This window comes from Oncorhynchus mykiss, chromosome 22, assembly GCF_057628025.1.
Source record: "Oncorhynchus mykiss isolate SJ-2025 chromosome 22, ASM5762802v1, whole genome shotgun sequence".
Taxonomy (NCBI): domain Eukaryota; kingdom Metazoa; phylum Chordata; class Actinopteri; order Salmoniformes; family Salmonidae; genus Oncorhynchus; species Oncorhynchus mykiss.
The window spans coordinates 45,630,296-45,655,885 of NC_143043.1; the positions used below are offsets into that span (position 1 = coordinate 45,630,296).

The 25,590-nt window shown below is 43.4% G+C and overlaps 1 protein-coding gene across 50 annotated transcripts in view; it reads left to right on the forward strand.

The window, feature by feature from the left end:
• The first annotated feature begins 432 nt into the window (after positions 1 to 432).
• The window catches only part of LOC110501870 (R3H domain-containing protein 1), a 60,040-nt gene continuing 34,882 nt past the window's right edge, over positions 433 to 25,590 (forward strand). For 14 of the 50 annotated variants that reach the window (XR_005038837.2, XR_016490662.1, XR_016490664.1 and 11 more), the window contains exon 1: positions 22,106 to 22,514. The gene's annotated coding sequence lies outside the window, so the exon portion shown is untranslated. Of the gene's footprint in view, positions 984 to 22,105; positions 22,515 to 25,590 lie in introns of those variants that run through there. The other 36 variants (XR_016490663.1, XM_090216191.1, XM_036959307.2 and 33 more) reach the window with 10 other exon arrangements.

The following is a 25,590-nucleotide window of genomic DNA, read 5'->3' on the forward strand; positions in this document are numbered from 1 at the left end:
AAGCGAATATATTGATAAAAGTCACCTTGTCCTAGAGAGATTTACACGGCTATCAAAACGTGACGCCAGGGTACGCCTACACGAAACCCTGCTCTTATTTGACTTGTTTCTAAAATACCTTGGGAAAAATGAATGGTGGAAAAACGATAGATAGGAACCATTTCCCTGTTTGACCCCTCAGTTTTATGGGTATTACGACTCATACTGTGGTACTCTGTAGAAGTTTAAAGAGGGGTTCGCCCCGGTCTCAGTCAGAGAGCAACTTTTTCAACAACAAAAAAAGTGTACAATAATTGACTTCTCACAGCTAGTACTAGTAGGTAAGTGATTGGACAGGACTCGGGGTGCGTTTGTGAATTGCCTCAAGTATGTCAGAGTGAGTTCTCGGTCGTTAGTAAAGTCAAAGCTTTGTCAGATTATGTTCCTAAATTCAGAGCGTTTTGCTATCAAAGCGTTTAGAGCGCACGCTGAAAGCTCTGGCCGAGGAGTTGGGTTGATATGAGCCTTCCGACCTCACATCAGCAGTCAAGATAACTGGTTAAAGTTGGCTAACTATTTACAGACATTAATGAGAGAACACCTCACTCTGACCATTTTACTCGCCCTAGCAAAGCTAGTTAGACTGTTTTCTTGAGCGTTTGTGATTAACCAAACTGCTGGTAGCAATTTTAATTACGTTTTTTGTTTTTGCCAACGTTTACTGACACCGGTCATATTTTATTCGACGGGTGTTGCGCGTCGTAAATTCATCAATTAGGTCAATGCTTTGGCAGACACGACAGTGCTCTGAAATAGAAGTAGATGGTGAATGTACGGACGCACCCGCCGATGTCACTCATTGGCTCCACTCTGCCTTCCACTGATCTGTCAGACCGTTGCAGACGCGCTGCCTCCCCCTCGCCAAGCTCTCATGTTGCCGATTCTGACTGGAAATAGAAAAATATACACACCGCTGAACAATAACTCAAAAGTTATCGCAGCCGGTAAGGACAATTTTAATGGTTTATAAATGTAACATGTTATTTTGTTATGAACATAATTTGCGCAGCTAAGTAAGCTTGCTAACTAAACGGCGTCCAATGGCGAGGAAGGCAATGTGTTGACGAAGCTTTGGCCTAACTGAAAGTAGCTAGCTTGCTAGCTAACCAGTCGCATAAAAACAAGGGACTCTTCCTGACGTGTCGTGCTGACAGAACTAGCAAACTAGCTAGTCGTCCTTTAAAAATAAAATCTACCAAAAACTGGTTACTAACATTTGTAACTGAGTCGGCTGGTTGGGTCTTTTTTTTTTACAGAAGTGTCTTGTTAGCGAGTATATGCTAACGTTACCATGCGAGGCCTGCCATTACTTGCTAGCCACCAATTAGCTTCGTTCGTAGCTAGTGTCAATGCACAAAGTCCGAGCTACAAGTTAGTTAGCGAGTTTTAGTTAGCGAGTTACGTGTAATAATATAACGTTACGCTCTATTAGTAAGACAGTCGAGGTAGTTATGTGACCTGGTCGAGTTGATAACCGGTAACTGACGTCAGTTCATATGGAACAAGTTATTGCTGTTTGAAAGTAACCTTAACTACGTAAGTTACCGGTGAGGTTGGATTTTGTAATGCGATGAAATGTAACTTTCATGTTTGGAGAGCTTGCAGTGCTAGCCGAACTAAACCTATCTGGCTACAATATCCATGTGCAGTAGTTAGTTACATCGTTGTCACTACAGTAAGTTGACAATGACGTTTATCGTCTGTGGTGTTCCTCCAACTTTGGAAATAGAATGGAGATATTTAGGCCTACTTCTGGCTGACTCGCATGCTGAAACGTATCCCGTAAATAGCTACTGGTGGGCATTCGGAGTTTTGTACCAGCCTAGCACTAAACACCCGTTTCAAAACAATCAAGCATATATATTTTTTTGTATCACTATTTCATTGTAGGTGATTCACCAATGTAGGGTACTTGGTAATTCTACAATGGGAAAATAAATATGACCTAATCATACCTTGGCAGGAGAGGAGTTCATAATCACAGGCATCGATAATCATTGACCTCTTCCTAGTTTGATATTTGCATGGACATATGCCTGCAAACTTGTGATTTTATAGGATTGTTTACCAAATGTATGATTCATCGCTGAGTAATTTAAGTACTTTTGCAATTGTAGGATTTCCCCTCTTGGAACAGGATACACTACATTTCCAATGTCCACATATTAACATTAGTTAGACTATCTGCTCAATGGTTTGCACGTCATGTGCTATATTTAGGCCAAATCTATGGTATTTGTCTTTTTTGATTTATTTTGGATGCCTTATAAGGCTACCATGAACAGACGTTGCTCATAGATTGACAGCAAGACAGGTTATTTCCTGTGTCACAGGTCTACACACAGTATTGTATGTGGTCTACCTTATACCCAGTTTTCATCTTTTATTAAAAGATTGTGGTGGAAATTCACATGGTGAAGGAAGAGATGAGGTGTAATGGCCAAGAAAATGGTTTCTCTATTGTGCCTCACTGACTGATATCCCACAAGATAGATAACAGTACATCCTCCAAAGCAATAAATAGTTCATCACCTGGGGGAAGATCTTCCTCTCCTCCCAGCCCTGCAACTACTGCACATTTCAAAACCACATTATTGGCTAGTTTTCTTTAGGGTTGCCCAGCGGCACCTCAATGTTAAGACACCTGTCTGCCTTTGAGTGGTTCATAATAGCTACATGTGGGGTTTGTCAGGGTAGCTACACTGACTGTCAAACTGCTGAAGGGCAATTCCACTGTAACAGAGTGAATGACAAAAACACATTTACTTGAACTGTGCCTATGCAAAGTTTGGTAACCGAATTACGGCACCAAAAGCACAAAACGTAATTATTTTACCAAACTTTCCATCTGCCCTAGGGATGTGACAAATTTACATTTATCAACATTTAAACAGCCTTTTATCGTTTAAACTTTAAAAAAAAAAAGACATGAATTCAATGTGGTTCTGTATATGACCGCTAGGGGGCAATGCAGTTCAATCTGCCCCAGTCCTGGCACCTACATACTGGTCCCACTAGGTACCACAGCAACAATGTCATTAAGCCTGTCTATTTCTACAATTTCTCTTATGTGATTTAAATCAAACCTTGTCTTTAATCCTAACCTTAACCACAATGCTAACCTTATGCCTTAACCTTACATTAATGAATACACAGCCAATTTTGACTTTGACTGTGGTAACCGCACTTACCTTACTGCTATCCCCCACTCAGCAACGATGGTATTAGTGCTGTTTTATGTTCTGTTGTGTGCCTCCATGTTCTCAGTATGTACTTCATGTCCCACTTCTCATCGACGTGGTGGCTCATTGCAGTGATTTGTGACAAACGTGTTCCTAGACGTCCAACAATCTGTTCAAGCTACGTATGGTGTTTGAGAGCTCGGGCTTTGCACTTGCCAAGCAATCATTGTACAATTGCTTCATCGGGGCTGTCGTGTTTTTTTTTTTTTGGACATGGCATCTTGTAGTCTTCTGGTTTTAGATATGCTATTGACGCCGACATCCTCTACCATTGACAATTGCAGTATATCAACTGCGCTGTGACTCTCACCCTGTCCCTTATTGCACTGTTGCCACTAGGCTCTATTACACCTCGCAAAGTTAGCATTTAATCACCTTCTCATTTGACTCATTAAAGTATTGTCATACAGGACTTTGCTGCTCTCACTCGGGACATTTTTCGACCTGTCAATGACGATGATGTGCGGAGTGCTTATCTGTGGTAGATAATTAGAAAAATGCATATCTCTTCGTAACGTTACAGCATTGTTGCATTAGGTATGTGAACTCAGTGTGGTTGGCAAAACGTTTTGTGGTTTGTGAACGCCAAAGGATTTCAGACCCCTCAAAAGAGCCCCCGAACCAAACGAGAGGGTCTGAGTTTGGTTCGCTTGAATTCCACGGTCCGGTTGCCTTTTTAGGGCAATGTGAACACAAAGCTCCCAGGTTCGCTTGTCACAGACTATTGCAACACTGTTTCCCCTACCATAAACCCTCTCACTTTGTGTGTCACAATAAAGAGAATATGACGTGCCGGTTTGCAGAAAAAAACATGGGCTGTTTTTGGTTAGGGCTATTGATTAGCGATTTTCAAGGATACACAGTTCAAATGAATTGTTTGCAATATGTGCTCTATAAGGCTAATAGATTCAGTAGCTGTTTATTTGATTGTAAAGTTTGATAGGGCTGGATGATATGGACTATCATAACACAATATTTTTGGTAATAGTCATTGGTCTGTTAGTGGTAGATTTGCGATAGTTTTTCTTCACAGTGCAGTTATCTTTTTGGTTTGGGATCGTTCATGTTTAGGGATTTATTTCTATGTTTAAATGTTCACACCCTAATCTGCACTGTTCTTGAAGTAAATGTGTTTTGTAATAATGTCTGTGGAAATTGTTAAAAGTAGTCCTTGTGAATAGTTATGTGGCTTGTTTAACTTTGCAATCATTGGTTTTTGTTTTACATACATTTGAAAGTGAACAATCTGACTGTCACTGTTATACTGTTGAATTGCCCTGAACTGGTTCTGCCTGTGTCTGAGGGTTAGGACATACACTAATGCATCAGGACACCCATTTACTTAAGGACATTTAAGCCAATTTGCAAGATACTCCGCTGAGACAAGGCGTTCAAACAAGTGCTATCGGTCGGTCGGTCCTCTGGTTGCAACTGAAGTGACTTCCCAGCACTGAGCAGCCACTGCTGTGTGCCATGAGGTCCAGACTTTGCCTTGCCTTAGCTCCTAGAGAGACACGATTATCTGTCAGGGTAAAAAAAAAAACGCTGAATAAAGAAACACCCGTCTAGTATCATGCCTTGGTCTCATCTTTCGTTTCTCTCTCCAGATAGGCTACGTCCCCGACTGTAATGTTCTCAAGTCCAGGTTTGTCAGACTGTCTAATCGCATTACAGCTAATCTCAGCCTCAGTATTGTTTGGCAATGGTCTCTTTCCTCCCCCCCCCCCCCCCCCTTCCGGCCTGTATCTCTCTGGAAGATATTAATGGAGCTGATGTGATGCATGGGTTGCTCGCTTCCCAAATGGCTCCCTATTAAGTGCATTAGATTTGACAAGACCCCTATGGTGCCTGGTCAAAAGTAGTGCACTACATAGGGAATAGAGTGCCATAGGGAATAGTGCCATATATATGGGCTCCCGGGGAAGGAGAAACAGAAACAAATGTCAGTCTTCATTAGGCCCAGGAAGCTCTCACCTGAGTAACTGCTGGGCTTTGCACGGCTCGAGTTTGCAAACACAGCAATAATGTATCGTTGCCCCACTTAAAATACACACACACACACACACACAATGTTTAGTAGGGCTGTGACAATACCAGTATACATACCATATTTTTTTTCCATGGCAAAAATGAAATCACGAAGCAGACAACTCTTAGGTCCTTTTAAAAACCTGCTGTATGTAAAATACTTTGTTATAGCTTGTAAAATAAATACATGTGACTCTGGATGAAAATGTTTTTTTTTCTTCTGACATTAGAGCTGTTTTCGTATAGAAGTTAAATCCGTTTTGTTTCCTTGCCATGGTACTAGCGAGTATTGCGACACTGTTATCGCCCCGGCCCTAATGTTTACCATACTGTATCCTGATTTCAATTTTTTTTTAATACAGCCTGCATTTTTATTGACCACATTGTGAATGACTAATCTAGCTACATGTTTTCATATTTCATGTAGCTAGCTAGCTAACATATTCATGCTTCACCTATTCCTCTCTGATAAGATACCGTTGGACAAATATGCTTATCGAGGCCCATACCAGCAATGGTACCAGGCAGTATTAATCAAATCAAATTTATTTATATAGCCCTTCGTACATCAGCTGATATCTCAGTGCTGTACAGAAACCCAGCTATGCCGATAACGATTATTGGAGGACAAAAAAAGCCGATACCGATTTAAATCAGCCGATTTTTCTTCTTTTAAACATTTATTTGTAATAATGACAATTACAACAATACTGAATGAACACTTAATTTAACTTAATATAATGCATCAATAAAATCAATTTAGCCTCAAATAAATAATGAAACATGTTCAATTTGGTTTAAATAATGCAAAAACAAAGTGTTGGAGAAGAAAGTAAAAGTGTAATATGTGCCATGTAAGAAAGCTAACGTTTAAGTTCCTTGCTCAGAACATGAGAACATATGAAAGCTGGTGGCTCCTTTTAACATGAGTCTTCAATATTCCCATGTAAGAAGTTTTAGGTTGTAGTTATTATAGGAACATTTCTCTCTATACCATTTTGTATTTCATATACCTTTGACTATTTGATGTTCTTATAGGCACTTTAGTATTGCCAGTGTAACAGTATAGCTTCCGTCCCTCTCCTCGTCCCTACCTGGGCTCGAACCAGGAACACATCAACAACAGCCACCCTCGAAGCAGCCTAACCCATGCAGAGCAAGGGGAATAACTACTCCAAGTCTCAGAGCGAGTGACGTTTGAAACGCTATTAGCGCGCACCCCACCAACTAACTAGCTAGCTATTTCGCATCGGTTACACCAGCCTAATCTCGGGAGTTGATGAGCTTAAAGTCATAAACAGCTCAATGCTTGAAGCACAGCAAAGAGCTGCTGGCAAAACGCACGAAAGTGCTGTTTGAATGAATGCGTACGAGCCTGGTGCTGCCTACCCTTCGCTCAGTCAGACTCTATCAAATAATAGACTTAATTATAACATAACACACAGAAATACGAGCCATAGGTCATTAATATGGTCGAATCCAGACACTATCATCTCGATGTTTATTATTTCAGTGAAATATGAAACCGTTCCTTATTTTTTTCTAATGGGTGGCATCCATCAGTCTAAATATTCCTGTTACATTGCACAACCTTCAATGTTATGTCATAATTATGTAAAATTCTGGCAAATTAGTTTACAACAAGCCAGGCGGCCCAAACTGTTGCATATACCCTGACTCTGCGTGCAATGAATGCAAGAGAAGTGACACAATTTTGCCTGGTTAATATTGCCTGCTAACCTGGATTTATTTTAGCTAAATATACAGGTTTAAAAAATATATACTTGTGTATTGATTTTAAGAAAGTCATGGATGTTTATGGTTAGGTACACATTGGAGCAAGGACGGTCCTTTTTCGCGAATACGCACCGCATCGATTATATGCAACACAGGACACGCTAGATAACTACACATGTTTGATATTACTATTTTAACTAGTGATTGATTGTTTTTTATAAGATAAGTTTAATGCTAGCTAGCAACTTACCTTGGCTTACTGCATTCGCGTAACAGGCAGGCTCCTCGTGGAGTGCAATGAGAAGCAGGTGGTTAGAGCGTTGGACTAGTTAACCGTAAGTTTGCAAGATTGAATCCCTGCGCTGACAAGGTAAAAATCTGTCGTTCTGCCCCTGAACAAGGCAGTTAACCTACCTTTCCTAGGCCGTCATTGAAAATAAGAATGTGTTCTTAACTGACTTGCCTAGTTAAATAAAGGTTGTGGGGATGAATGGATTTAAAATAAAAATATATATAATTCTGAGACACATGCGGTATGCTGCTAGTCAATAGTTATGTGCTTGGTGCCTGCCCTTTGGGTCCATTTGATGCTGTCTGTCAGTCACAAGAGTGCTGCTGGTCAATTAGAATTCATTGTGATGAGAATGGTGACAGGGGTCCAGGTTCTAGAAATATGACCACTCCTTTGTGAAGACTGTAGGACAGGGAAGAGGGACTGATGAATAGGGGGCTTTCTAACCTTTGAGCTCTAGCCTATCATCATTGTGTGACTGACTGGCTAATGGATTCATATTTGGTCATTTGTGGTCATTCATTAATCATCCAAAGGGAGTAAGTAGTTTATTAATTTGTGTCCCTTCGCGTTATTGATATGGTTTATGGAAATGGTACGGCTCTAAAATGTTGGCATGCTCCTGCTCAGCCCAGTCCAAGCTCTGGTGTGCCAGGGCAGAGAAATGGTGGAACCAACTTCCCCCTTAAAGCTAGGACAGCAGAGTCCCTGCCCATCTTCCAAAAACATCTGAACCCCCCCCCCCCCCCCCCCACTTAACCAGCACGGGCACTTGACCCCCACCCAATCCCCCTCTTCTAGCTCTGACTCTACTGATGGCTACATTGTTACTTTCTATGCCTGTGATATGTGGTTGTCCCGCCTAGCTATCTTAAGATGAATCTGCTAATTGTAAGTTGCTCTGGATAAGAGCTTCTGCTAAATGACTGAAATATAAATGTAAATTTGTTTGGCATTGCTTCTCTTCCTAGTTGTTCGATCCTAGGGGAACTGATGCATTGCAGAGAGCTGAGGGATATCTTTTTAGATAAATCGCCTTTCAACATTCACATTTTAAGTCTGTTTTGGAATAAATCTGATTGACGGAAAACATGCAATGAATGACGTGTGTGCCACAAGAAAAGAGAACAAAAATGTATTAATTCCATAACAAATATGAATGGGGCAAATAAAATCTGTTAAAGAAATGTGCTCTGAAAATGGTCTGAAACATGAGAATCTTTCAGGCTCCATGCGATCTCCCCTCCACAGGCAGGGCTTGACATTAACTTTTTTGTCCAAAAGCTCAAGTAAAAAAAACTGCACACCCAGTATCTCTCCTGGAGGATAGTTGGCCACTCTGCAACATTACAATTACAACTAAATACTTTTGATGTCTTTGTAAAATAATTCCCTATTTCAATGAACCAGGGATCAATTGGCTAAGGTGGGTAAGGTAGATAACTATGATGTTTGTCTATTTCTAAGGTAAAAATCAGAAGTGTTCAGAGGAAATCTTGACCGCATAGGAGTTACTTGTCAATTAGGCTCTTCTAATAATATTTTTTTTTGACTTTGTCAGTATTACATGGCCAATTTTGAATAGAGGAAAATCTTAGCCAATGCTTGAGAATGCAACATTGGTTTCATCAACTGCGCTGCACCATGGGTAGCCCAGTCACTGCTGGCTCCGACAGAGCCTGGACTCGAACCAGGATCTCTAGTGACAGAGCCTTAGACCACTGCCACTCGGGAGGCCCATTGCTGACAATTTTTTGTTGTTGATCTCTACTCTATCACTCTCGCTTGCTCCTCTCTCTTCCTCTATTTTTGCTGTGGAATTGTGAACGGCAGAATCCTGATTCCTCAACACCTTGTTTAAAAGTTACAGCCACATATCCCTGTTTTACCTTCACCCTTTTCATGTGGCTTCCATCAGAACTTTGTTGTCCCAATGTGAAATACCTGACACAAGATTTGTTGGAGTTTTTCCTTTTGAGGCAGGCAGACAGCAGTTTAATCTATTCGCCTATACAGTGGCCCAAGTGCTGGCTTTAAAACCATTACACCCTCACCCCCATCAGTCTTTTACGTTGTATGAATGCGCTCTGAATCCTGAGTCATCCATCATCAGAAAAGGGTCACGGAGCCAATTAAATTTACACAATATTAAGGAATAACCTAGGATGGATGGCTGGCTGGGGGTTTATATAATTCCTTACAGAATGAGTGCATCTCTTGGACAGTGTTAGGTATTTCTATTACGTTCAGTTCCCTGAAAGCGAGTACAACCGATAACATAAAAGAACTGAGTGTTCAGGGTTGCCGTCTGGTCTGTCCTTCGCCTGGGCTTCAATGATACCTTTCCCTCCAATGTTCCCTCCCTCCCTCCCTGCAGTCTGCCATCCAGGTGGGGGGTCCACCAGCACCAGGCTCTGTCAAATCAAGGTAGAGGTCGACCATTAGGATGAGGGTTGACCTAATTAGAATATATGCCTGGCGAAACCCTGCTCTCTCCCAGGCCCCCCACAGATATTTTCTGCGGCAGCCCCTATTCCTGCATATTTTTCACACCAATAGAGAGGGGGAGAGCGGGGTGGGGGGGCAGACAGAGCGGCAATTGTGCAGAACGCTCACCCTGTCATCTGTGCTCCTGTGCAGCGCAGAGACACTGTTGCAGGTAGGGGTTCACAGCTGACAAGCTCCCCTCTAATTGCTACCGATCTTTCCCATGTGCTTCTAATTAGTTTCTTCTCCCCTAGCAATTTTTCTCGTAGAGAATTGCAGATTGCCGATAGAGGGAGAGCGAGGGAAACGCTGTCTCTCTGGTCTCTATAGGGGTTTAATATCGCTCTACAAACACTGTTGCCCTTTCCCTGTAGTGGATACTAAGCTGCTCTGCATATACCTGTGCAATAGAAAAGGTCAATCACTTGGGGGGGGGGGGGGGGGGTTGCACGGAGACTCTCGCCTTAAACAACTGAAGAGGAGGCTGATGATACTCTGCTCCACATGGTGGGGCGTGTGTGGGAAGATGCCAGTCTGGGTGTGTGCTGCATCGTACGCCTGCCTGCCGCTCTGGGAATCAATAAATGCGAGCAGTGACCTGTCACTTCCAGCATTACTATGCCGTGTTTGTTTATGAAGTCTGGGCTGGGGAAACTGTCTGGAGTCGCATATTCATTTTGTTTCTCCGGCTTGGGGGAAGAAAAAACACCAACGATGTAATGTTATCGGTTGCTAAGAAACACGGTGTCCTATAAAAAGCCCGGGGGGGGGGGAACAGTGATCTTCAGATCAATAGATATAGTGTACTGGGGGTCGTCATTTGAGGTTCACGGTGGTTTGCCATCGGAAACCACCACAAATATATGTTCTGCAAACACAATTTTCATTGTTTTAATGCAATCTACAACTTTGCTGTTGCCGTTGTTGATTGGGCTGAAAATTGCCATAGACCTCATAAAACGACATTATCACGATACTTAGGTGCAAATACGATATTGTGTTGCGACTCTATACTGAACAAAATATGAACTCAACGTGTAAATTGTAAGTGCAATGTTTCATTAGCTGAAATATAAGATATGTATATGTTCCATATACACAAAAAAACATATTTCTCTCATTTTGTGCACACATTTGTTGACATCCCTGTTAGTGAGCGTTTCTCTGCCAAGATAATCCTTCCACCTGACAGGTGTGACATATCAAGAAGCTGATTAAACGGCATGATCATTACACAGGTGTATCTTGTGTGGGGGACAATGAAAGGCCACTCTAAAATGTCCAGTTTTGTCATACAACACAATGCCACAGATGTATCAAGCTTTGAGGGAGATTGCAATAGACATGCTGACTGCAGGAATGTCCACCAGAGCTGTTGCCAGAATTTAATGTTAATTTCTCTATCATAAGCTGCCTCCAGTGTCGTTTTTAAAGAATTTGGCAGTACTTCCAACCGGCCTCACAACTACTGACTACGTGTAACCAAGCCAGCCCAGGACCTCCACATCCGGCTTCTTCACCTGCGGGATCGGCTGAGACCAGCCACCCAGACAGCTGATTTAAACTGTGGGTTTGCACGGAAAAATACTTTCTGCTGTCAGAAACCGTCTCAGGGAAGCTCATCTGCGTGCTCGTCGTCCTCAACAGGGTCTTGACCTGATGGCAGTTCGGCGTCGTAACCGACATCAGTGGGCAAATGCTCACCTTCGATGACCATTGGCACGCTGGAGAAGTGTGCTCTTCACTGTTTCAACTGTACCGTGCAGATGGCAAATGGCATGTATGGCATCGTATCGGCAAGCAGTTTGCTGATGTCATTGTTGCGAACCAAGTGCTCCATGGTGGCAGTGAGGTTATAGAATAAGCTATGAACAATGAACACAATTGCATGTTATTGATGGCAATTTGAATGCACAGAGATACTGTGATGAGATCCTGAGGCCAGTTGTCATGCCGTTCATCCGCTAGCAATGGCCCCATGTCTCAAGGATCTGTACACAATTCCTGGAAGCTAAAAATGTCCCAGTTCTTTCATGGCTTGCATATTCACCAGCCATGTCACCCATTTGAGCATGTTTGGGTTGATCTGCATCGACAGTGTAGGACTACGGGTTCCAGGTTCCTAGGTGTTCCATGGATTGGGACCACATGCCACAATCAACAGCCTTATCAACTCTATGCGAAGGAGATGTGTCGAGATGCAAGAAGCAAATGGTGGTCACACTAGATACTGACTTGTTTCTTATCCTATTTTTTTTTTTTTTAGTTCTCTGTCCAACAGTTTCCCAGTTGTGAAATCCATAGATTAGGGCCTAAGACATTTTAATTCAATTGATTGATTTCCTTATAAGGAACTGTAAAATCTTTGAAATTGTTGCGTTTTATATTGTTCAGTGTATGTATTGTGGTTCGATATTGCGATTTGATATAACAAATGTATTGTGCACCGTATGTCTGCTGCAGGGGGACATGATAAAGCCACGAGAGAATGAGTTTGAGGTAAAACATGTTGGCTCACCATTTTAAAGCGTTTTTAAAAAAAAGATTGAGAACTAGCTATAGGGGGATAAATATCTGAGTTTTGGTGCAGGTACAGCCGACTAGCGCTAGCTAACGTCAAACCCCCCCCCCCCCCCCCCCCCCCCCCACTTGTCCTTCCATCTCAGTGACATATGCCGAACCCAGAGTCTGTGCAGCCCCGTTTCCTGCCTCTGCTCTAATGAGGATGGAACACGTTCCCCAACACAGAGGGAAAGGAGAGAACGAGGGGGAGAGAAAGAGAAGGCTCTCCCTACACCCCAAGGGACCTCATTAGGACTTTTTTTTGCCTTCCTAGAATGTGCATGAATCAGTATGTCCTTGGGGAAAAATGTAAATAAATGCATTTGTCACCTCTCTCTCTCTCTCATTTTTCCTCCCTCTTTCCTGAGAGCAAATTGCAATTCGAGTCTTAATTAGTAATCGCTGCCATTACGCTTTTTTTATTATGCAAATGAATTGGTCGAGCGCTTTGGAAGTGTTGTCTCACAAGCCCTGTGCCAGGTGTTTCCAAGCTGAATGCCGGGGACTTTGTTTTTGCATGTGAAAGAACAAAAAAAGACAACAGCAGAGTGAAATCGTAGGACAAGCTATAATTATTTGACAGATTTTTCTCTTTTCCCAGCTATAGTGCTGGAATGACATGAGTGACGGTGCCACTTTGATATCCTTTGTTACAGCCTTGTGTGTGTGTGTGTGTGTGGGGGGGGGTTACAGAATGTGGTTGTTTTGTGGGGGTTTGGAGAATGTAGTGGCTGTTGAGTGTGAATTGGGACTGACTGCCACTTATTCAGGATCTCACTTTTTTTTTTTTTGATTTTTTTTCTGGGAAACCGTATTTGCCAAATGTGAATTGATACTCAGAAATCCAGAGTGTTTGCCTGACAACCGTGGCGCTGAAAAGCCTGCCTGTGTTTTTAGTCGATAAGTTGTCCCTTCAGATTCTGTGGTCAAGGCTTCTTTTTATAGGAAGATTAGGGCACCCTGTCTGTCCCCTTCTGCAGTTCCTGGCCTCCTTTTCATGAACACCTAAACCTCCACATCTGAGAGAGGTTTGAGGCAAACAAAACTGAACCATGCATAAGAGCACCAGCTCTCTGGATGACTGATCTCACACACGTCAGCTATGGAGAGCGAGACCTTTTTAAATAGGTTAACATTCACATGGTCAGATGGATAACCAGGACTTGTACTCAGACCGTGCGCTGACTAGGGGTGTGAATGTTAACATTTAAAAGAAATTGAATCATTAACATTAAGAAAAAATCCCTAACCTGATATTTTTGTCTCCACAAAATAAAACCTAATGTAACCTAATTTTAAATGGCACACTGTAGCAGTTAGAAAAAAAGACGACTTCTTTATTATTCCATAACTGCAGCTTGTAATAGGAACACATTTCCCTACTTTAATCAACCAGTCCATTTTGAATTCGTTATAAAGTTTTTGTGATATAGTTATGTTTTATAGGCAATCATGTCTTTAGGCCTAATGGGAGGTGTGTGTGTGTGTGTGTGTGTGTAGGGAGCGGTGAGCTTGGGTGCGCAGCGTGTGTGTGTGGGGTGCGGTTGCATCGAAATTGAGTGATCCACAACAAAGGGAAAAGAGAATGTAGGGATAACTGTGATCATTTGTCTAGGTACATTTTTGTTGTGAGTTGCTAATGCACATAACAATTGAAAGAAACATGAGTCAACGTGAATTAGCGGTTGTCTTCTGGACATAATGTCACCTGCCTCAAGCGGATTTCAGGTGCCGCCTGCTGTAGGACTGAGGTAGATCTTCATTGCCCCCTAGCGGCCATAGCATGCAAAAGGATTTGATGTGGAATTTTATAACATTTTGTTATCGTTTTAACAGTAAACCGATAAAAAAACGGTAGTTTTAAAAAATTAAGAAATTTTCACATCACTAGCTCTGACCATGGCAAGTGTCTTACACTGATATTTTCAACCTCTCCCTTACCCAGTTTGTAATACCTTCATGTTTCAAGCATACCACCGTAGACCCTGTGCCCAAGAACGCCAAGGTAACCTGTCGAAATGACTATTGCCCCATGGCACTCACATCTGTAGCCATTTTGCTTTTTTTTTTTTTTTGAAAGGCTGGTCATGGCTCACATCAACTTCATCCCATCCCAGACACCATGGACCCACTCCAATTCGCATACCGCCCCAACAGATCCACAGATGACGCAATCTCTATTGCACTCCACTCTGCCCTTTCCCACCTGGACAAGAGAAGCACCTATGTGAGAATGCTGTTCATTTATTATAGCGCAGTGTTCAACACCATAGTGTCGTCCAAGCTCATCACTAAGCTAAGGACCCTGGGACTAAACAGCTCCCTCTACAAATGAATGCTGGACTCCCTAATGGACTGTCCCCTGGTGGTGAGGTTAAGCAACAACACATCCGCCACGCTGACCCTCAACTTGAGGGCCCCTCAGGGGTGCGTGCTTAGTCCCCTCTTGTACTCCCTGTTCACCCACGACTGCATGGCTGCCACAACTCCCAACACTTAAGTTCACTGACGATACGACAGCGGTTGGCCTTATCACTGATGACGATGAGACCGCCTATAGGCAGGAGGTCAGTGACCTGGCAGTGTGGTGCCAGGACAACAACCTTTTCCTCAATGTCTGCAAGACAAAGGAGCTGATCGTGGACAACAGGAAACGGAGGGCCCCAATCCACATCGACGGGGCTGTAGTGGAGCGGGTTGAGAGCATCAAGTTCCTCGTTGTCCACATCACTAAGGAATTAGAATGGTCCACACTAGGTTTGGTTGGTAAACCGTATACTGGGGTGTTTGGAAATGGCAACTGGATGGTCGTCCAAATTTTTTTCCCAATTTGTAGCTACTTTCTAAGTAAATGCCTGCAGTTAACTTGTGCAGTATGTTAGGAGATAAAATTGATAATGTTCTTCATTTAACCTGTCACATTATTTTGCATGATGAAGCTGAGCCAGTCGAGTGTTTGTTTGTAAATGGCACAACGGGCAAAAGCGTGAGCAGGTGAGTCCAGCTGTGTATTGACAGGGGTCGTGTTTTTTATATATACAGTGCCTTGCGAAAGTATTCGGCCCCCTTGAACTTTGCGACCTTTTGCCACATTTCAGGCTTCAAACATAAAGATATAAAACTGTATTTTTTTGTGAAGAATCAACAACAAGTGGGACACAATCATGAAGTGGAACGACATTTATTGGATATTTCAAACTTTTTTAACAAATCAAAAACTGAAAAAGTGGGCGTGCAAAATTATTCAGCCCCTTTACTTTCAGTGCAGCAAACTCTCTCCAGAAGTTCAGTGAGGATCTCTGAATGATCCAATGTTGACCTAAATGACTAATGATGATAAATACAATCCACCTGTGTGTAATCAAGTCTCCGTATGAATGCACCTGCACTGTGATAGTCTCAGAGGTCCGTTAAAAGCGCAGAGAGCATCATGAAGAACAAGGAACACACCAGGCAGGTCCGAGATACTGTTGTGAAGAAGTTTAAAACCGGATTTGGATACAAAAAGATTTCCCAAGCTTTAAACATCCCAAGGAGCACTGTGCAAGCGATAATATTGAAATGGAAGGAGTATCAGACCACTGCAAATCTACCAAGACCTGGCCGTCCCTCTAAACTTTCAGCTCATACAAGGAGAAGACTGATCAGAGATGCAGCCAAGAGGCCCATGATCACTCTGGATGAACTGCAGAGATCTACAGCTGAGGTGGGAGACTCTGTCCATAGGACAACAATCAGTCGTATATTGCACAAATCTGGCCTTTATGGAAGAGTGGCAAGAAGAAAGCCATTTCTTAAAGATATCCATAAAAAGTGTTGTTTAAAGTTTGCCACAAGCCACCTGGGAGACACACCAAACATGTGGAAGAAGGTGCTCTGGTCAGATGAAACCAAAATTGAACTTTTTGGCAACAATGCAAAACGTTATGTTTGGCGTAAAAGCAACACAGCTGAACACATCATCCCCACTGTCAAACATGGTGGTGGCAGCATCATGGTTTGGGCCTGCTTTTCTTCAGCAGGGACAGGGAAGATGGTTAAAATTGATGGGAAGATGGATGGAGCCAAATACAGGACCATTCTGGAGGAAAACCTGATGCAGTCTGCAAAAGACATGAGACTGGGATGGAGATTTGTCTTCCAACAAGACAATGATCCAAAACATAAAGCAAAATCTACAATGGAATGGTTAATGGAATAAACATATCCAGGTGTTAGAATGGCCAAGTCAAAGTCCAGACCTGAATCCAATCGAGAATCTGTGGAAAGAACTGAAAACTGCTGTTCACAAATGCTCTCTCTCCAACCTCACTGAGCTCGAGCTGTTTTGCAAGGAGGGATGGGAAAAAATGTCAGTCTCTCGATGTGCAAAACTGATAGAGACATACCCCAAGCGACTTACAGCTGTAATCGCAGCAAAAGGTGGCGCTACAAAGTATTAACTTAAGGGGGCTGAATAATTTTGCACGCCCAATTTTTCAGTTTTTGATTTGTTAAAAAAGTTTGAAATATCCAATAAATGTCGTTCCACTTCATGGTTGTGTCCCACTTGTTGATTCTTCACAAAAAAATACAGTTTTATATCTTTATGTTTGAAGCCTGAAATGTGGCAAAAGGTCGCAAAGTTCAAGGTGGCCGAATACTTTCGCAAGGCACTGTATGTGTATATATATATATTTATTTTGCCTCAATAGAGTGATCAAGGACACGCAACTATGGTTTTCCTTCAAAGAAAATTGCAACGCTATTTGGCTGTTAGCCACACACGTAAACAAGCTTACAATGAAAAGGCACAGCATTTTTTTTTTTTTTTTTTTAAACGATGCATGGCCATCAGTTTATTATAGAAAGAGTTCATCTTGAATTTTACAGGAGAAAATAGGCTTACCACACCAAGAGAAAAATAACAGGAGAAAAGCTACACCAGTCAGAGCTTTGTCTGCTGATAAATACCAATTTGTGAATTCTCATCCTAGTGAAGTGCATCTGAAGCACAACATTAGTCTGATGCAGAAATTACAATAAGAAGCTTTTTAGCTCTGCATTTAGAAAACGCAGCAAGATATATATTTTCCTGAAAAACAATTCTGCATTAATGCAACCCCTAAGTTTAACTTGCTAGTTATCTAAGTAACTTACTGAATAAGGTGACAGGGCATCATATTGTGTAAACTTTCTGCCGTGTTTGAGAAGTCAAAGCCCTTTGGTTGAGTTATTTGTGCAGCTGCCACAATCTTTTGATTTCCTTGCCTCTTTTTTTTCTCCTCTGCGTTTTCATTCTGAGCAGAGCAGGCAGGCCCGTTGCCTTTGACTCCAGACAGACCGTGTACACAGACCGTTGACACAGACAAGTATGCGTCAACTTTGTTCATTTGTTTATTTTCGTTTGAGCTCATTAGCATATTTACATAGCAGCCTCCATGGACATGTGCTATTACATGTGCAAATTTGGTTGACATTCTGGTAACAGATGCACAATAGTCCTTTTAGGGTTTTTTTGCGCCACCTTGTGTACTAAGCCGGTAATACCATAAATCCTGGAACAAGAGAACTGTATGACTATGAAAATTTGGAACTCCCCCAACCCTGGTCCATACACCCCAACACAGTCTTGAAGAAAGCACGACAATGATTTGGCATGGGCACTCAAATCTTCAAAGTTCTACAGCTGCACCATTGAGATCATCTCGACTGGGTGTATCACCGCTTGGTATGGCAACTGCTTACAGAGGGTAGGGCCCAGGGGCGGAGCGAGCTCCCTGCCATCCAGGACCTCTATACCAGTCGGAGGAAGGCCAAAAGTTGAAGACTGTTCACTCTGTTACTACACTGCAAGCTGTGCCGATTCACCAAGCCTGGAACTAACAGGACCCTGAACAGTTTCTACCCCCAAACTATAAGACTGCCAAATAGTTAGTCCGGGTAGTTAACCATCTGCATTGACCCCTTTTGCACAAACTCTTTTGACTCCTCACACATGCTGCTGCTACTATTTATAATCTATCCTGTTGACTAGTCACTTTATCCCTACCTATATGTACATGTCTACCTCAATTACCTCGTACCCTTGCACATCAACTCGGTACTAGTACCCCGTGTATATAGCCAAGTTATCATTACTGATTTGTGTATTTATTCCATATTATTTTCTAATTCTTTCCCTCTGCGTTGTTGGGAAGGGCCTGTAAGCATTTCACTCTTAGTCTACACCTGTTTACGGATCATATGACAAAAATAATTTAATTTGATTGCGTGGGCAGAATAAATCTGAAAACTGCCTATAAAATTACAGAAGGCATGCAGGAATATAGTTTGCTGGTAGTCTCAGTCCTCATTAAATGTTTTTGGATGGAGTCAAATGATAAACTGTTTTGATTTCACAGCTTTGTATTGAGAATTATACCATCTGTTAATGGCTCAATCTCAAAATCTCTGAAAGGAGATCGAGGGAATAGTGGGTGTGACAACATGGTTAGATCTGCCTCTCCATTTCTCTCTCTTTCCCAAGCTGAGCCAGCGCATTTGGCCCTGCCAAGGCACTTAGTGTATTTATTGCTTAGAAGAACCTACCCATTTCCAGAACTCATACTTTTTAATATGGCTTGATGTTGAAGACCCCCCCCCCCCCTGTGTGATTTAGATTTTAATCCAGTCTCTGCAATGGGATCCTTCCTCTGTTTCTGATTGGAATTTTCACTGTTATGGTATACAGAATAATGGCCAGCATCTCTGTGGGACGAAATGTAATCTAGCAGATCTAATAGATTTAATGCAGTTTTAACCCATCAGCGTTCAGGATTAGACCCACCAGTTGTTTAAAACCCTGCTGTTGGCATCTGACTCTTGTCTGACTGGAGAAAGGCATGCTCTTTTTAGCTTTGTAAATCACTGCAGAGCAATGCAAGCTATTTTGCCTTGGAACGGCCGTCCAAAGAAGGATCGTGACTCAATAACCCTTTGGCGTGTTTGATGCTTCAAGTTGTTGTTCGAGGGCCAATCATTGAATTGTGCCTGACATCTGATAATATTATTTTGTTTTCCACTGGGTCAAAAACACCCAGCTGATCTTGGGGAATAGCTTTGACAGGTCGGTTGCAGGAAGCGTCGTGATTGGCCATTATCAGCGACCCAGTGTCAAAACCAACTCACATTTTCCCAGCCAGTTAGTTCCTTGTGATTGTAGAATGTTGATGAACCACTGTTTGAGGGGGTGTAGTGTCCGTTGTTCATTATTTTGAGGTACAGTGGAATGTTGCGATCGACTCTTCGAGCCTCAGGAATGTCTGGAATTAGCAGTGCAGTGACACTACTTTTTTATGATTCGTGTTCAGTTTATAGGGTTATAATTTTCCAACAGAGAGTTACCGTGACATATGTTAGTTCTAATTTAATAACCGAGAGGGGGATCATTTTCTTTGGGGACTGACGCAGTCCAGGGCAATTAGATGGCGGGTTGGGATTATGGCATTTGTCTTCTCCTCCACTTACTGTCACCATCGGCATGATGCATTGTTGATTTCTCTCTCCAGGGCTGTCTGAAAACGGTTACTAGCCGCCCGGCATCAAATCCTTGCTTTCTCAATCCTGGTTTCCCTCCCACAAGGAGGTTTGAGAGGAATTGAGGAAACAAGAACGTTGAAAGCAAAGATTTGACTTCTAGTAACGTTGTCAGACACATCCCAAGTGAAGGCCGTATTTGGCTCACATGCACGTATGTTCCTCCTGTTAAATTGAAAGCAGGATGTGTTGCACTACTAGCGTTAGTGACGCGTGGTTTGGGTGCTCCTTGTAAATGCCGCGTCTCCACTATCACGCTTGGGAGTTTGAACTAAGTCAGTGCTAATCTGAATCCATTTCCTCCCCAGCTTGCTTTGCAATGCATAAAATTAATTAGTATGAGTGAATATTCCCCAGTTACGACGGCAACACCAAAAGCCTTATTCGCCAGGGGTGTGTAGTAGTGCACCGGGTGGGTTTAATCTTCCAGAGGTATTTTGATGACAGATCTAGTCAGGTGTGGAATGCTGAAAAGGGGGGCACCAGCACCTTTCTGCCTAGTTGTTTACTTCACCAACACAACATGGTGTGTGTGTGTGTGTTATTTCTCCCCACCAGACCTATCACTCAGCTCCACCTCCCATCACCTCTGTCACACCTCCACATACACATGCAGAGGTGACGGTGTGACTTTGCACCTCAATGGTGTGATGCTCTACGACCAATTCCAATGAGTGAGACATTGTCATTATTTCTCTCAGAATTTAGGTTTGTCCATACAGGTTTCAGGCATTATGGAGTAAAGTATAATGATATACAGTAAGAGCTGCCTCTTAACTTTCACAATGATCGTTTTAAGCCATAGCCAAATACTTTTTATTTCCTGCAGCATAGGGAAGGTTTGTGATCTTGCAATTTAAGTCGTTTAAGGAGCTATCATCAAATATTAATATCACCAGGGAAGCCCAGGGATAGGTTTTAATCTAAGACTCGAGCATGCCAGGGCTAATTCAACAATACGGTTTCAGGGGAAAGGCTTGCAAAAACAAACGCCTGGTTATATATTTTTTTTCTGTCTCTTCCCGTCTTTCCGTCTCTTTCTCCTTCCCTCTCTCCCTCCAATCATCTGGTTATTACTGAGGCATTCAAAGCCCGTGTTATTGCCAAACACCATCTCTTTGTGCTCAACTCCCCATGTTGTTGCAAAATAATGTAAACAAATGTAATGAACACACTGACTCCTGATGGTTTCTTGTCAGGGATCTGTTTATAGATTATTGAGGGAGGTTGGAGGAAGGACTCATTAATTCCATGTTTAAAACTGTAGAATTCTCAAGGTGTGAGAATCACATTTGTTTACAGCAGAGGCAGGGTGCCGCACATGTCTGCTGTAATTGTCGGATGTTATTATTATTATTATTATTATTTTTTTTTAGGTGTTTGTGCGTTTGCTCGAGGGGCTTGTGAGGACCCCACAAAGATCAATGGCAGAGGGAGAAAGGATTTAGCTTTCTGTTTCATGTTCCCTATCCCTGAGAGAAATGCTGTTTTATTTTAGTACCACCCAGATTTTAATGAGCTGTTTAGGAAGGAGAAGCTATTGTTGGGTTGTGTTTTTCTCACTCTAAGAAGCCTGTTTGTGGAGTACAGTAGTAAGATTATGACATTGTTGGTTTTCACACCATGAAATATTCTATGAGGAATGGTGTGCATAAGCAGTGCACAGACCTTTTCTTGTTTACCTATTCAGATCACTGAGCATCTGTATCTTGTTCCTATAGAGTTGATTAGGCCAAGCAGTCTTTGATGAATAATCAACTCTTTTTGTGTTTGTCTTGCAGTAACAATCTCTGGATTATTATTTTTTTTCTCCCACTAAGAGACTTGGAGAAAGGAAGAGACGGGCCAAAAACCTTTCAAATGAGATGTTCAGTTGCTCTTGCTAAATTGTTTGACTACTACAGTCGATCAATCAAATACACCTATAAGGCAGAATTATCTTGGCTTTCTTTACCTCTCTCTACTTCCACAGTATTCAGCTCCTGTGGCCCAACATATCCCCACCTTTCCCACACTCACCCTTACACAAACTCCCACTCACTCGGGGTGGGGTGCGATTTTGGGGGGAGAGTGTTGGTTATTGATGGGAGGGATGGATGAGGTACGTAAAACCTCCCACGGCTCCACTTGACGTTGCGGCATCCGGCTGTATAGCTAATGAAGAGTGCAATATAGCCAGTGACGTGCCGCGAGCCCAGCCAAGCCACCTGAGTGGCTGAGCCTGGCTCTGACGTCACACAGCCCAGCCGTTGATTTGGCGCTGTCTCCGAGGCCTCGGAGCGAGAGCCACAATCCAACCATGGGTTCTGGCACTTAGACAGCCTGGCGCAGACAGAGAGCGCTGCAGAGCAGAGAGCAAGGCAGACACAGGCAGACAGAGTGAGCTAGCTCTGCAGAGAGCGACTGAGTGAGTGTGTGTGTGAGAGAGAGCAGGGAAGAGAGGGAAGAAAGAGAGGGGGCTGTCTCGGGGACCTTTCTCCGACCGGCAACATTCACAGCCAATGCAGCCTCTGGTACTATGGAAACTAAACCCCTGACCAATGGAAATAATGGAGGCTACAATGTGGCAGGTGAGTGAGTGTTATGTTGTCTGCACACTCCGCTCAAGGGGTGTAAGTTCCTACCAGAACAATGTCCAATGAACGAGCACTCTCTGTGTAAGTGGGTTTTCCCTCTGTTTCTCTTGTCTTATTCAAGGAGAAATAAACGTGAGACTGTTTGAACGTTGCTGTAGTGTTCAGCGATTCACGTTTTGAGAGCGAAGTTTCCCGGAGATATGCTGCAGCTTTTCTAGAAGTTCACAAGCTTAGTGTTTACAAAGGAGGGATACGATTGGCAGCCTGGATCTTTGTCATTTTCGGCACCAAGGTTGTCTTTGGCCGTAGTAACATTTTTAACTTTTTCAGTTGAAAATGTTATTTGTGCTGCTGCGATGTTGTTTCTTTGCCAACGGGCTTATTTCCCTAGGTGAGTGGGAGGGAGGCAGGGGGAAGAAAGTGGTGTGCTTGGTCCCCTACTCAATCTCAATCTTTTGGCCCCCTACTCAATCGTGTCCTGAATAGCACCACGGTGCTCGGACCAAGCTGCTCAGTCCCTCGTGCTGAATCCTTACTCGCTGTGCCACGCTTGGACCAGGAGGGAAATGCATACAACAGTAAGACAGGTTTCATCTCTCTCCTTCAATGTCTATTCAAATTGTACACCGTCGTTCACTGGCATTGTCAATTTGTGACACGGCAGCTTTTTTTTTTTTTCACTGGAAAGGTTGTTGTCTAATGGGGTGCGGATTCTGCCGATCTTTTCAACTCTGAATATTATTACTCTGTATGGTAGGAGTAAGCTTCTTCTTCTTATTCACCTAGTAATTGCCCAATCTGCTCAAAAGCTTTTCAGAAATGTTGTAATTTGCTGTTTATCCTCTGGTGCCTTTTGTCAGCGTTTTCAGGCTTGTTTCTGTTTCCAGGTACGTTTTTGTTCCGTCGTCCTCTGGCTGATGAATTGCTTATTATCCCTGATCGTACTGTAGCATTACTATCTTGGTGTTATTTGCTAATACTTCACTGGTCCATTTCCCCCGTATGATACCTTGGGGGACCATTAGCCAAAAAAAAAAAAAAAAACACACAAAGAAAATTCGAAGTCCTCGTGAACCGTATTGTAATTGGTAGAGCGGGCCGCTTATATTTAGTTGCCCTTAATACTGTGCATCTCATTTCTGTTAAATGGGGCAAACAAAGTCCTGGTAAAGTGGTACAAGGTTACGATGGGAATGGAGTCTGTCGGACTGCTGCTGGCACCACAGACCTAACGGCTACTTTGCATCTATTGGCCATCAGCCGTCCTCATCAAATCCCCCACAATCCTGGTCTCATATTCTTTGATGTCTATTTATTAATTGTACACCTAATGAAAGGGGGCCAAATTAATCATTGTAATTTGATGCCTATCTGAAATGTCTCTTGCCGCCGGTGAGCGTTGGCTCCCATCACAATCCCAGATGGCTGGAGTGGAGAGGGATGGGTGGGGGAGAGAGAGGGAGAGGCGACAAGGGCCATTTTCGCAGAGTCTGGTTAATGATTCAGCTCAGTCTCCTCTAGCCTCGCTCTTAAGAGGGGTTTAAAATGAATGACATAAAGGGACCCAGTGCTACTGCATGCCACAATGCTCCAGAGATGCACTCCAGAGATAGCATTTAACATTACCCAGGAACCCCGGCGTAATTGCATTAACATTAAGCGGAAAGGGAATATATGTCTCAAAAAGGCAATTAAGTGGTGTAATTGCTATATGGATTTAGCTGTGATGGGAGTGGAGCCTAGCGCGTTGTTCTCTAACCTCCTCAGGAAGTCCTCATTAGCAGGACCTAGCGCTCCTTTGTGTGCTGACTGGCGGCTGCTGCCGTCCAGCAAAGGAAAAAAAAACTGCACCATGCCTTTTGATTTTTATCCCCCCCCCCTTTCCCTTGTAGGTTTCATTCATTCTTTCTCCTTTTTCTCCACCGTTGGTAATTGAAAGGAAGCTAGAGGTAGCCTCGTCTCTGGCAGCAGCCGCAGCCTCATCTCTGGCAGCAGCCGCAGCCTCGTCTCTGGCAGCAGCCGCAGCCTCGTCTCTGGCAGCAGCCGCAGCCTCGTCTCTGGCAGCAGCCGCAGCCTCGTCTCTGGCAGCAGCCGCAGCCTCGTCTCTGGCAGCAGCCGCAGCCTCGTCTCTGGCAGCAGCCGCAGCCTCGTCTCTGGCAGCAGCCGCAGCCTCGTCTCTGGCAGCAGCCGCAGCCTCGTCTCTGGCAGCAGCCGCAGCCTCGTCTCTGGCAGCAGCCGCAGCCTCGTCTCTGGCAGCAGCCGCAGCCTCGTCTCTGGCAGCAGCCGCAGCCCCGTCTCTGGCAGCAGCCGCAGCCTCGTCCCTGGCAGCAGCCGCAGCCTCGTCCCTGGCAGCAGCCGCAGCCTCGTCCCTGGCAGCAGCCCTGAGGTCAGCTGGCCCTTCTGCGTTAGTGAATCTCTCACTCTGCTGTGCGAGTCATTCCGCTGAATGGGATGATCTGTTATGTGGATATGATGGTTGCTATTGAAGTCATTAGTGTAGCTCGATCTACTGACAGACTAATATATTCCTGCATTTAATATAACCGCGGCCGGTTATATATTTTCACGGCTTTGTGTTTAAGCAGATAGAAATGGGCAGCGGGGTCTGGGAGTTGAACCTCCCACCCCTAATTCAGATCGTCATTAAAGAAAGCACCCTGGGGGCTGGAGGTGGACTTCAGTGTGTTGAATGCAGCAGAAACTTAGTGTGTGAATGGAACCACGAGTGGTATTGGCACACTTCCAAACTGAAGCCAGGGAATATTTCAGATGGTGATGGAAGGGGCCATGGCAGAAATGGGCACTTACAGAGTTTCCCTCCGGGGTTCCCCCCCCTGGTCTTTTAATTATAATTTGTGTGTTTGGTCCCGTGTGACTCAGTTGGTAGAGAATGGCGCTTGCAATGCCAGGGTTGTGAGTTCAATTCCCACGGGGGACCAGTGAATAAACACTCAACATTTATGCACTCAATACTGTAAGTCGCTTTGGATTGAAGTGTCTGCTAAGTGACACGTGTATGTGTGATAAATAACAAATAGGAAGGAATTTAATTAGTTGTCTTCTCCCTCAG